The following is a 14,548-nucleotide window of genomic DNA, read 5'->3' on the forward strand; positions in this document are numbered from 1 at the left end:
TGTCATTGTAACTACTGTATTGTAAATGATGGAAAATAATTACATATGTTAAAAAATAAATTGTGTTACATTTAAAAAAAAGAAAGTTTTTATTTCAAGTAGTTTTTTTTTACACATTTTCCTCTAAAATCCCAAAGTTGGTGTTCTAAGTCTATGTGAAATATATGAATACAAATAAAATATTTTTTTACAGTTAAAAAAATAAAATAAGATAAAATTTAAAATAAAGCAAACAGAGAAGGATGGGATGGTTAAAGAATATAAGAACAAGAAAATGCTAAAGCCACAGAGAGTTCACATAGTTTTGTTTAAGATGACTCCATCGCTTTTTGTTCATTCCCATGAATTTTAAGAGAGTTACTTCATGTCAAGATTGGATGGTTTACATAGTTTTCTGTTAAGCTTTAATTTTCACAGAACCCAAGGCCAAAGATCATTTGTTAGTCACACTTTAAATCACCTCCTGTGTATCTGCAACCCTTCAGTAAATGAACAAAGGGATTCCTGAGGTAGGAAATGAGGTATGGACAAGACCATTGAAAGAGCCTTCCCTTATTTATCAGGATATGTGGCCTTGGGCAAAACTTTTGAGCATCTTGGTTTCCCTAATCTTCCAAAACAATAGGCTTTAAATTTTTGGGATTTTTCCCCCCTAGAAGTGACTCTGCGGCTATCAGTTCATGAGTACAAATCATTATACTTTAACATTTTGTTGTGATAGGAAATACTAGCATGTATGCCTTGTTTAGCCAGGTGGAATATTCTAATAGCTTGATTTCTACATATTGATTTCATAGGATGTAGATATTTTTTGGTTTGTGAATGGCAAGTTTAATCTACCATTGAAGACACAGGGATTTCTAAACTGTGTTTACCATTAAAATTTTTTTTAATGTTTATTTGTTTTTTGAGAGAGAGAGACAGAGTACAAGCAAGGAAGGAGCAGGGAGAGAGGGAGAGACAGAATCTGAAGCAGGCTCCAGGCTCGGAGATGTCAGCATAGAGCCTGACATGGGCTCGAACTCATAAACCGTGAGATAATGACCTGAGCCCAAGGTGGACGTTTAACCAACTGAGTCACTCAGAGCCCCTGTGCTTAGCATTTTAGATACAGCCCTGGAACATTCTTTAGGGAGACTGAGACCTCCTGGATGTGGGATATGTGCAGCCCAGACCCCTCCCCTCCCCCCATAGCTCAGAAGAAAACCACGCTTGCTTTAATGCTCTGCTATTGCTGTCCTAAATTCTTAACAATTTTATTTTTGCACTTGTATTTTGTACACGAGCGGAGAAGGTACACACAGCATGTGTGTCCACTGTGCCACACCGTCACATTTGCTTGTAGCACTTATCACATTGGAATTCCTGTGGCCCCACAATGTGTGGGAGGCCCAAGGCGAGTGCAAGGTATGTCTGTGACATCTATGAATGTGGAAAGGGTCACTGATAGCCCAGAGACCACACTTCCCTATTGAAAAGAACTTGCTTCAAAAGCAAAATGGTAATGCCATTCTAAGATACGGAGCGGCCAAAGTCCCTATCAGTCCCTTCTGACTACTGTTCATTTCCTGCATAAACCAACCAGTTAAGCTGCAAATAATGACATGGAAGGAAAAAGAAAAATCGGGTCATCCATGGTTCCTTCCCTTTCTGTCTTTCCTTCTTTACCATAAGCCAATTGCAGAGAGTGCCCGTAGAATCTGCACCCAGCAAAGGGTGGCTGGTTCAGTCAGCTCACATCTGACTTCAGCTCAGGTCATTAACTGACTGCTTGTGGGTTTGAGTCCTGCATTGGGCTCTGTGTTGGCAGCTTGGAGCCTGGAGCCTGATTTGGTTTCTGTGTCTCCCTCTTTCTCTACCTCTCCTCTGCTCACGCTTGCTCACTCTTTCTCTCTCTCAAAAAATAAATAAACATTAAATTTTTTTTTAAAAGAATGTGCACCTAGCAAGGAGTGAAACAAACACAGTTGGCTTGGTTTTGTGCAAGGTCCCCGCTGTTCTGATACGAACAAAGTCCATCAGCATGTATGGGCTGGGAAATATGAATGTACATTTTGGTGATTCCGCATACACGTTAAAGAGCTCCTACTTTCATTCAGACCTGGCCCAGCTTGATATAAAGATGAATGGTAAACTTTGCATTAGTAATTAAGACATACGGTAGGTTTACTTGTCATGTCAATAAAAATAAGTGAAATAGATGCCATGGCCACGGCGGAGAGAGACCACTGAGGTGAGGACAGACTCGTCTGTTTAGCAGCACTCCCAGCACTTTTGAACGAGGGCCGCCTTTCCACCGTGCTCTGGGTCGTGTCACGTGTGCAGCCACACCGTCTGCTCCCTGGAAGGGCAAGTTAGGATCCCCACGCAGTTGGCCACATCCTAAGTCCGCATTTGCTCCCTCTGGCTTCATTCTAATCCACCTGCAGAGGGAGCAGACAGTAGACAGACAGGAGGCAAAGAGCCAGCAGCGCCATGGGAAACTGACTCTAACAGGACAGGACACCTGAATTAAGACCCAACTGCTTCTAGCTGACTTGATCCTTGGAACCTTGGCCTAACCTGTGGCCATCTGAGAAAAGTTAAATTGCGCTTAGGTTATGAAAGTTACTACGAATTCTAAGAGAGCCAATTTTAGCATTCTATTAGGGACATGACACATGAAACACTGATAAAGTACCTCCCCACTCCCAAGCCACCTTACCCAAACAGATAAGCTGGGCCAACGCAGTATACTTGCCCAACAAACGTGCAGTCAAGGAAAGTTCTGTTTGTACCCCTAGGACCAGATTGCTACTCCCAAGCTCCTCTTATGTAGAATTTCTCAAGTTTCTGTTGTCCGCTACTTCCTTTCCAAAACGTGGCAGGAGGCGTGAAGAGTGCACTCCCTTATGTTGTAGTACTAGTTGATTGCTAATCATTATGTTCAGAAGTCCTTAATGCACATGCACACACACGCGTGCGCGCACCACGCCTCAGACATCAACAAGACTGCAATCATTTTGTCTCCCAACGGATTCGTCCCAAACAGAACTTCTCTGTCTTCTTTTTTTTTCTCCCTCTTTTAAGAGACTAATCTTGGGGGAGGGAGACGGGCTTCCGGGCTTCCTTAAACCCTACAGTTTTGAAAGAGGATGAATACCGTACAGCAGCTGCGTGGGAAATGTCTTACAGCCAGGGTGGCCCTGAGCTGTGATCTTAATCATGACCCCAGGAGGGTCCTGCCTCGCTGCCTGTGAACCGATTTCATCCTCAGCCCCCTGGGTGCCTTTGAGACGGGGATCAATATTTACACTTTACACAGGTTTCCATTTAGTAGGTTTTAACGCACCCATAAATGAATAGATAAACGTTGTTAGGAACTTAAAAAACAAATAATTAGTTTGTTGATGTAAATTGTCCCTCAGCTGGAAGGCCAGAAAAACATTCACACAGTTTTCCTTGTTGAGAGTTGCATTTCCGTAAATCAATTATTCCCATGATTTTCCCACAAAAACAGCTAAATGTGACTATCAGTTCGTTAGTTAGCACCACTTAATTGTTTTCTAGCTGATTACTCCTGATACCGACTTCGCTTTCTTCTAAAATCGTGTACAGTCTTCTGAGCAGGAGCATTGGCTGACCTCCAGTTGTAAAGAGACCCTCCCCCATCCTCCCATCTTTTTTATTGAAAAGCGCATTTTGAATGCAATAAAAGAAACGAGAGAAACATTGCTTCCTATTCACTTAGTCTAAAGCAAAGTGGATAAATAGGGCCTCGTGCCAGATGGGAAGTCATTCTTAAGTCGGCCATTCACACAGTCAGTGTTCTCAGACGGAGGGAAAGAAACTCACTGATATAAAAATCGGCAAGGGACAGCGGGGACATTTAGCTGTTGGTTATAAAGTATCTCAAGGTGGATGGGCTCAGTCCTACCTGCAGATTCAGGGGAGAGAGACCAGAGGGGAGAATGAATGAGTCCCTCACCTGCTCCTTCCCCATCGCTGGCTAGGTTTTAAATTACTGATGCCTCAGGTCCATGTGGGGAAGAATATCTTGATTTATACCCTGGAAAACTACTTTCCAATGAACTCGATTCCATTCATAATATAAATTTCAAATATCCTCCACATCCCGAGAGGCTCCTGCTGTCCATTTTGAGCTCTGGTGACAGCCATGAGCTGCGTGTTGGCGGAACTGCCGTCTACCCCGCTCCGTCAGCTCTACATAGTTCTACCTTGTTTACCCGCCCAGATGCCCCAAGAGAAGGATTTCTTCTTCTTTCTTCCACTTCAGAATGAGTTTAGAATTAGTATTTGTTTCCAAGTCAGGGCTTTGGTGGAGAGAGACCAGAGCCTCCTGTTTCGTGTGGTGAATGAAGACATTTCTTCAGGTCACCTGAAGGGGGTTGGGTCATTTCAGAAGCAAGAAAGTATGACACCTTCCTTCCTTCCTTCCTTCCTTCCTTCCTTCCTTCCTTCCTTTCTGCCTGCCTTCCTGCCTGTTTTTCTTTTCTTTTCTCTTCTTTTCTTTTCTTTCTTTTTTCCTTTCTCTCTCTCTCTCTCTCTCTCTCTCTCTCTCTCTCTCTCTCTCTCTTTCTTTCCTTCCTTCCTTCTTTTATTCTTCTTTCTTTGCTTATTTATTTTGAGAGAGCAAGCATGCACAAGTGGGAAAGTGGCAGAGAGAGGGGGAGTGAGAATCTCAAGCAGACTCTGCACTGTCAGCACAAACCATTAGATCATGACCTGAGCCAGGATCAAGGGTCAGTTGCTTAACCTACTGAGTCACCCAGGTGCTCCGAGAGCTTTCTTTCTGTTGAACAGAAGTTGGACACAGTAATCCAAGTTGATACCATAGAACACGTTTTGATCTCTCCAGGTAAAAGATGAGAAGGAACTGCCACCATTCTGCAGGTCACTGCTTTTCACCCTTCATTTTGACATGAGTGTCTGTTGTACCCTCTGTCTACCATTATTGTCTTCCTTTTTTAATGTTTATTAATTTTTGAGAGCAGAGAGAGACAGCATGACTGAGGGAGGGACAGAGAGAGAGGATGACACAAAATGAGAAGCAGGTTCCAGGCTCTGAGCTGTCAGCACAGAGCCTGATGTGGGGCTTGAACTCACGTACTGGAAGATCATGATCTGAGCTCAAGTCAGACCCTTAATGACTAAGTCCCCCAGGCACCCTCATTATTGTCTCTTTGTAATACTCAGCCTCTCACCCTCTGATGAATGGTCATAATGAGGAGAGATAAAACAGAGATGCTTTTTTAATACCTTGTTACTGGGAAAGATTGTCCATGATGAGGAAAAAACTAAAACGCAAGAGACTGTCTACTTGATTTATGAAAGCCGTGATTACTGCAATTGAATCATTTGGCAGAATAACTATGCATTGTATTGGGATGTCAGCAAGTAAATGCCCAAATTACTCGCTATTTGCTTAGCCCTTAATTGCAGTTAATGCCAACTCCCTCTTCCCATCTACTTCTTCCTTTCAGGATGATTTTTCGGGGTTGTTAAGTATTGAAGGCATTGAAGACACCCTTTGGGTTAGGTTGTGGGGAGAGAAAAAAGTGTCTGAGCATCAGCACTAAAGAGAAACAGGACTAATTTCCACCCAGGCATCCCTGACTACGTAGAGAAGGAGAAGGTGTTTGCCAACATCGCTACTTGCAAAGGCAATTCCCTCACACGTGTTTGTGTTTCTCTGAATATGAGCCGGGAAATGGATATGAAAGTTGTTTTTTCACACCCTGAGGAAAGCTGTGACCACCCGGGTGTTTTCATTTTCTGTAGTGTCAGCCACCTCACAACACACTGGTAACAGGTGACGCCAGGGAGAGTCATCTCTGCCTTAGTACAGTCTTGTTTGCTCAGAGAATAAATCTCTCCTAAGTGGGAACACCAACTAATTTGAAAATAGGAGTAATTAAAATTGGTTCGGAGTACCAAAATCTCCTGGGGTCCCCAAGAGTGCGTTCGGGTCCTGATGCAGAAAGTGATTTGGGATTTGTATTGGCCAGTGACCAGGGGAGGCCTGGCCCCAGCACATCTCAGGAATGTGGACAGCCCTGTGGGCCTCTGCTTGCAGCCAGGAGCTGGACTCTGGGCAAATGTGCTTGTATCCTTCCTTTGGCAGAATCCTCTAGGTTCTGTTGAGAAAAATGCATATATTCAGCGATCAGAAAAAATAGAATGTGCGGATCCTTCCTTTTGAAGCTTTTGGAGTTCCTCATATAGTAAGGCACTAAACGGAATGTAAATGTTCTGGTGTTTTACCTTATGCCTCAGTAAAGAGACACTTTTCCGTGAGGGAAAGGTAAAACAAAGTCTGGTATTTGGATGCTAATGAAAAAGCTAGAACCTGAAGAAATTGGAAATACAGCACAGTTTCTTTTGAATAGAGATCCGTTGAGGGTTCCACAGTTATAAACAAATACCTTGTTAGGCCCCTCACATAAAATCGGCTTCTCTCTTTTTCTAGAACTAGCCCTAGAGTAATGGTGATCTGTGTTCTTCACATCCATGTGTTCATGTTTTAATTAAATATATATTTAGTTATTGACAGCACACTGTACTATTTAGTACGTTTAAATATTCACAGAACTTCATGCATTAAAGGTATTAACAATTGGGAAATGAACATGTTGGTTGAATCTGTTAAAATAAGACAATATATTAATTTGCTGCTTGTGTTTCCTGGCTCAAGCCATGAGCTATTTTCCCAAGGCTGTAATGTGTAGATGTTTATAATTCTTAAAAGACACACTGATTTTAAAAGCTTAGGATAAATAAATAATAAAAAATGCACCAATATTTTCTATATTGACTACATGTTGAAATGAAACCATTTTTGATAGATTGGGTGAAATAAAATACATTATTATAGTGAATTTTACCTTTTTTTATACTTTCTTAAAAAAAGTTTATTTAATTTTGAGAGAGAGAGCATGCACAGGAAATGGGCAGAGAAAGAGAGACAGAGGCTCTGAAGCAGGCTCTGTGCCGACAGCAGAGAGCCCGAGGTGGGGATTGAACTCAGGAACTATATCATGACCTGAGTCAAAGTCAGATGTGTAATTGACTGAGCCACCCAGGTGCCCCCTTTTCTGTACTTTGTAATGTAGGCACTAGAATTTTAAAGTTACACTTGTGCCTTACAGTGCATTTCAGTGGACACTGCTTCTTAAGATATTCCTAGAAACTTGAACCCTGCTTTCCAGCATTCCTCCCAATGGACTGCTCAGTTTCTCCTCACCCAGGTGAGTGTCTGCTGCCCAGAAAACCAGTTATCACCATGCTGTGAATTCAGGCATTTGCCGATGCTGACAGTGGTCTGGAGCTTGGAAGGTCCGTCCAGAGAATGGCCCATTCCGCGATTGGCAGCCCTGGCCAAGGGGAGGCACTTCGATTGTACGGCTTTATCCTGGGCCCTTGATTAGCGATTGTTTACATTTATTCAAAGCAAACACCTCTGGAAATTCATGGGATTTAATTCTGGTGATATTTCACCTCACAACCACTGCTTCTGTGGTTTTAAGGACAAGTCCCCTGCCCGGGGTGCACATTCCTGGTCATGAGAGATGACCTGAGAAGGGACAAAAGAAAGCTCTGTCACTAATGGAATGTGCACAGTGGAACCGCAGTTTCTTATTACAGCACATTGAATGTTAGCCACATGTTGCTGGGTGCTGTGCTCACTAACAGTTATTTTTATAAGAGTTCTCTTATGGAGACTGTGTCTTGTACACAATTTCTTCGAGTCTGGGTAGCATCTTGGGAAGAAACCTGAACTTTGGGTAAAGGCATTCTACAATAGAGAATTCATTCAGTCTTTGGTTTGGACAAGTTGATATGTTGCTTCAAACATACATTTTTTCAATTTTGTTAACATTGTAAATGTAAGTCCACTTTGGTACTCCCAATTTATTTATTCCTTGCTGATTTTTAGGACTTCATCTTTGAAGTTTTGTACTTATTTAATAACCTTTTGAGAGCTTTATTCAATGTGATGTGTGTTTGTTTCCTGAAAGGCATACACTTTGTGCATTGACTTTAAAATTTTAAGGGGAACCTGGGTGGCTCAGTTGGGTAAGCATCTGACTTTGGATCAGGCAATGAGGTCACAGTTTGTGGGTCTGAACCCCGTGTAAAGCTCTGTGCTGATGGCTGGAGCCTGGAACCTGCTTCGGATTCTGTGTCTCCTTCTCTCTTTGCTCTACCCCTGCTTGTGTTCTGTCTTCTCTGTTTCTCAAAAATGAATAAATGTTAATTTTTTTAATTGTAAAATTCAACCAGCCTAATAAATGTAAAACTATATACATATGCTATTTATGTGGAGAAAAGATGAACTACAAGAGACAAACTTTATAATAACACTCACACTTTATCTTGTTTTTGTTGTATTGCAGCATTTAACAGAAACATTTCAAAAGGTAAAAGAGTGAGGATCCTGGGTGGCTCAGTTGGTTAAGTGTCCAGTTTTAGGTTTTGTTTCAGGTCATGGCCTCACAGTTTGGTGATAGACCCCTGCATCAGGCTCTCTACTGTCAGTATGGAGCCTGCTTTGGATTCTCTTTCCTCTTCTCTCTGCCCCTCCCTGCCTCTCTCTCTCTCTCTCTCTCTCTTTCTCTCTCTCTCTCAAAATAAATAAGTAAATAAACTTAAATTTTTTTAAAAAGGTAAATGCATAGCTAAACACAAAATGGTAATTTTTTCTTAAAATGAGTTTGCAGTCAATATTCAGAAAATTTAGAGATAATATCATTTTCCTTGTGGCCCAGTTTTATCACGTAATTTCCAGATTAAAAAAAATGGGACTTGGAATTTCTGTTTCTCACTCAAAAGCCTGGCTTACAGCAGAATTTCCATGGACAAGTAGAAAAATCAAAGAAAACACAAACCCTCTGATTGGAGGTACAGTCCTTTCTGTGTCAGCCAGAACTTCAAAGGTTACCCTGGGATGTGGGCCAGGGTTTTGTGGCTGCGGTTTTCCTTGAGGTGTCCCTCACCTGTAGCGTCAGGCATGTTTCCACAAGTCTTGGCTGCTCGGGAAGAGGGTGATGAATAAGAGACAAAGAACCCAGCAGAGGCTTTGATAATTTGGTGGAGTTTGAGAGGAAAAAGAAATAATAGTGATAAAAGTTTCCCAAACCACATATGAGAAAAGGATCAGGGAATCACGCTGGACACTTGACCCGTCTTTCCCTCAGCAAACTCACACCTAGCAGGGAGCCAAGATTTGAGAAAAACGTTCCTAAAACCTGGGACAGAGTTTGACACGTTCTCCCATGTCCCAGAAGGTCCAGATGAGGACGAAGATTCACCAGCGAGGAGGAGGCGTGGTCATTCCTGATGTCACCAGCTTCCCGAAGGCTGTGCCCTCAACCAGAGGCAAAGGACCAGATTGGCAAGAGCTTTGCAAAAGTGTCAGAGCCTAACGTCACTCCATGACGTCTTGATAGGATCAAAGCCAGTGGCCCCCGACTCCATTCCGCCGGAGGGAAGGGTGGAAGCCAGGAGGTGAAAAATAAAATGATTTTATGTACATTGTCACAAGGATAGCCAAATATTGCCAGCTGTGCCAGGAAAGAAGACCAAATTATGAAAAATCAAGTAAACAGAAAAAAAAATTAAAAAAGAACTAAACACGTGCACAGGTGATCCATCGTCTACGATTGGCAGACAGTAACTTCAAAGTAACCATGAGTAATAAGTTTCATAAACCTGAGGAAAAAAGATGAAGGAGAGATATAAAAATACCAGAAAATACCAACCCAACATAAAAGCATATGGTATTTCAATAAGCAAAAATAACTTGAAAGTAAGTCATGAATAAATGAATTTGATGCAAATTAAAACAGCAGAGGCCAAGGCAGCAGGCTGGAGGACCGGCCCCTAGAAAACGTGTGTTTCAGTTAGGGAGCTAGATACAAAAAGACCCACAATGTAACAAGAGCATTAAAAACGGATGCCACGTAGTGGAGTAAACTCTAACATCCGTTTAATTGGAGTACGGACAGCAGTGCAGAGAGAATGAGGTAGAGGCGACATTGAACATTACAATGGCTGAGAATCTTCTAAAGCTATTAAAGTCACAGATTCAAGAAGCTCTGTATATCCCAACCTGGATGATTATAAAGACTAATGAAAAACAAAGAGAAAGATTTTAAATGCACCCAAAGGGGAAAAGGGGGGGATATTACCTTCAGAGAAGCAAAGATGAATGGTTTGCTTCTTGATAAGGATGATGGAAGAGCTTAACAACACGAAAAGGTGTTTAATGTGCCGAAAGGTGGCCACTCACGTCTTATCATTCTATTTCCGAAATTAAAATTGCATAATTTTTAAACAAACAAATGATTGGCAAATCAAGTATCTTTAAGAACATCATTTAAATGTCAACAAATGAAAATTGCAGGAATTGTTGGGGTGCCTGGGTGGCTCAGTCAGTTAAGCCTTCGATTCATGATTTCTGCTCAGGTCATAATCTCATGGTCATTGAGGTCAAGCCTCGAGTCAGGCTCTGTGCTGAACATAGAGCCTGCTTGGGATTCTCCCTCTCTGTCTTTGCCCCCCCCCCCCCCCCCGCTGGGCATGCTCTCTCTCTCTCTCTCTCTCAAAATAAATAAGTAAACCTTAAAAAATAAAGGAAATTGCAGGAATTCTTTAGAAAGAAAGAAAATGATCTCAGAAAGAAACAAATCCAGAAATCAGCAAATGACAAAGGATAAATATGTGGCTATATAAATATATATATATATATATATATGTATGTATATTATGGAAACTAAACAACAAATATATTTGTTTATCTTTCATGACATGTGTATAATTTCATGTATATATATAATTTCATATATATGTATAATTAAATTGAATGACTTTAAAAAATTTATTTATGTATTTTTATAATGTTTATTTAGTTTTGAGAGAGAGACAGAATGCAAGTGGGGGAGAGGCAGAGAGAAGAGGCGACCCAGAATGAGAAGCAGGCTCCAGGCTCTGAGCTGTCAGCACAGAACCCGATGCAGGGCTCGAACTCACTGTGAGATCATGACCTGAAACAAAGTCAGATGCTCAACCAACTCAGCCACCCAGGCACCCTGAATGACTTTGTCTTTTTTAAATAAAAGCAAGAATAAATACAAGTCCCTGTCATGGAATAATGGTAGGAGAAGAAAACCTGTTGGCCTGCGTAAGGTGAGTAATGTCTACAGTAACGACTAGAAGAACGCTAGTAATACATAACAATACACACAAAGTATACACTCATACGGTTAGAAATGCAATGAAAAAAATTCTTAACATATGTAAATGAAGACAAAGGATGAAAAGGAACAAATAAAAATGGGACAATCAAAAAACATAAGAAGATAGCAAATTTCAAGAATACATCAGTAATTTCAATAAACAAATGAACCGAAGGACTCTAGGTTGTTATATTGAGTAAAATAAACAAAATTCTCTATATCCTGTTCATAAGACACAAAATCAAAATATGCAAACAAAGTTTCCAACCAAGCGTTTGTAAACAAGCACAGCATTTAAATCTAATCAAAATAAGGCTGGTTCTGTTTTCTAATATCAAAAAACACAGTAGAGAAATCTGTGGCAAGAAGTCTGATCGCAAACCACAGTGGGATCAATCCATCAGGAAAAAGTATGCATTTTAAATCTGTACAATCCCCAAACTATAGTTTTAAAATACATAGGGCAAAAATGGGTAGAACCAAGAGGGAAGGTAGATAAAGTCACAATCATGACTTGACAGTTTATCATGTCTCTTTCACAGCAGGTAGTACATGTGACAAAAAAGTCAGTAAGGATACAGGAGAACTCCTCACCATGTTAATAAACTGCAAATGGACATGCGTACAATGCTAAGCCCCCAAATGACAACAATTTTCCAAAAAAGAGCTTTATTAAAGCAGACTTAGGGGCACCTGTGTGGCTCAGTCAGTTAAATGACTGACTCTTGATTTCAGCTCAGATCATGATCTCATGGTCATGAGATCCAGCCTCCAGTCAGGCTCTGCTCTGAGCGTGAATCCAGCTTGGGATTCTCTCTCTTTCTCAAAACAAACAAATACACTTTAAAAATAACTGAATTATGATTGGCTCATAAGGCATGGTTCAACACTAACTATTAAAATCAAACAGAATATATTCTCTGACTACAGTGGAATTAAGCTGGAAAGTGATAGCATAAAAAATAAAATTCTTAATTAAAATCCTGAAATTTAACAAAATGCTAACTAAGTGACAGGCAAAATACATAGTGGAAATCTGAAAGTATTTTGAAAGTGATGTTAAAGAAAATACTACATATAAACACTTGTAGGATGCAGTTAGTTCTCCTGAGAAGGATTTGTGTACTCTTAAAAGTATGTTTCAGAAAAGAAAAAGTCTGAATATTTAACATGTACATATCCATCTTGAAAAATTAGAAAAGATAGCAAGTTATACCAAGTAAGATAGGAGAGAATAATAAGTGAAGAAGAATTAACAAAATGAAAAATATAAATACAACAGAGAATATCAAGAAACCAAAAACTGGTTCTTTTAAAAGACCAAAACAGTGGACAGACCTCTAGTAAAAAAAAAAAAAAAAAAAAAAAAAAGTAAAGTGAATAAATATACAAATTACCAGTGTCAGGAATGGATCTGGCATAGCACTTTAGACTGTTCAGATTTTAAGAGATGCCAAGGAGGTGTAATAAAGTTTGTCAGTAAACTTGAAAATTTAAATGAAATGAACAAATTTCTAGGAAATGTAACTCAGCAATATTGAATTAAGGTGAATATATAATTTAAAATCTCCCAGAAAGAAGGGGCGCCTGGGTGGCTCAGTTGGTTAAGTGTCTGACTCCGGCTCAGGTCATGATCACAGCTCGTGAGTTCAAGCGCCACAGTGGGCTCTGTGCTGACAGCTCAGAGCCTGGAGCCTGCTTCAGAGTCTGTGTCTCTCTCTCTCTCTGCCTCTCCCCTGCTCATTGTCTCTCTCTCAAAAATAAATAAACATTAAAACAAGTTTTTAAAATCTTTCAGAAAGAAACCTCCAGGCTCAGTAGTATGCTAAATTGCACTGGAGGTCCTAGACCTTGCAATAAGGTAAGAAAACAGGAAAAGAAATTTAAAAAATGGAAAAAGTGACTTACTGAAATTAATAAATGAAATTAATAAAATTGCTCAGTACACTGCCATGCTATACAAAAATCAGTTTTTATATACCAGTGACACTGAAAAAATGTAATGGTGTTATTTAAAATTAAATTATTAAAAATGAAAAACCTAAGTGGCTGTATCTAATGAGAGATGCATAAGGGCTCTACCCAGGAAGTTACAAAATACTACTGGGAGAAATTAAGAAGAAATACAATGACTAAGAAAAATGTAGGACAAGAGTAACAGACTATGCCTCCTTCATGTCTGTGAAAATCCCGTATTGTCAATTCCACAGACAGAGCTGCAGATTCTGTCTTTCTCCATAAAGCATCTAGCTCAGACAGAAGTCAATCCCAACTTCACCTAGAGGTGTGCTACCAGGTAGCCAGTAACAGGACCAACATTTCATTCAAAAAATAAATTCGCCTCTACTGAAACATCGGTAGAAGTATTGAAGTTCTGGGTCACAAAATGCATAAGAAAGAATGAAAGCACAGAGTTACTGAATTTCTGAAGTTTTGTTCCAAAGAAATGTTCCGAAGCAACAACAATGCTTACTGACTGAGATGTTTTTATGCCTGCCTATTCATTTTAACAAGCTCAAAGGAAGGGTCTTTTTATGGCACATCAGTTTTTGGCATAGTGTATGCTCTTTGAAGTCATAATTATGGCTACTGCTTATTATAGTACTTATTATGCACCAGACACTATAATAAGTACCTTCAAGGGGCACTTGGGTGGTTCAGTCAGTTGAGCATCCAACTTCGGCTCAGGTCATAATCTCACTGCTCGTGGGTTTGAGCCCCGCGTCAGGCTCTGTGCTGACAGCTCAGAGCCTGCAGCCTCCTTCGGATTCAGTGTCTCCCTCTCTCTCTGCCCCTCCCCCACTTGCATCCTATCTCTCTCAAAAACGAATAAATGTTAAAAAAATTAAAATAAAAAAGTACCTTCAAAAATTAATTTATTGAATCCTCCCCCAAACCCACGAGGCAAGTAACAATCCTTTTGTTATTTCATAGAGGAGGAAACTGAGGCACAGAGAATTTATCGCTTGGACGGATGTATTCCTCAGTAAATCAGGCAAGCTGGTACTAAATAAATTCTGCATTTTTAAGCACTATCCCTGGTTCTGCCTCTTGATAGGAACGCTTGCCATCCTTTACCTTACACCAAAACAAACTCTTCTATATTCAAGGGTTTCTGTCTTGGGATATTAGCTTGAGGAGTCTGCTTGATGGTAAATATCACGTAAACTGGAAGAGTACTCAACGTCTCCATTCAATTATTATAAAAACCTTGTCTGGAACCTAGCAGAACCTTAGCTGTTACATTGTCTAGAATAGACAAGCATGACATCAACCCACATTGAATGAGATTATCCAGGCTTAAGTTAAAT

Source organism: Suricata suricatta, chromosome 7 (genome assembly GCF_006229205.1).
Source record: "Suricata suricatta isolate VVHF042 chromosome 7, meerkat_22Aug2017_6uvM2_HiC, whole genome shotgun sequence".
Classification (NCBI taxonomy): domain Eukaryota; kingdom Metazoa; phylum Chordata; class Mammalia; order Carnivora; family Herpestidae; genus Suricata; species Suricata suricatta.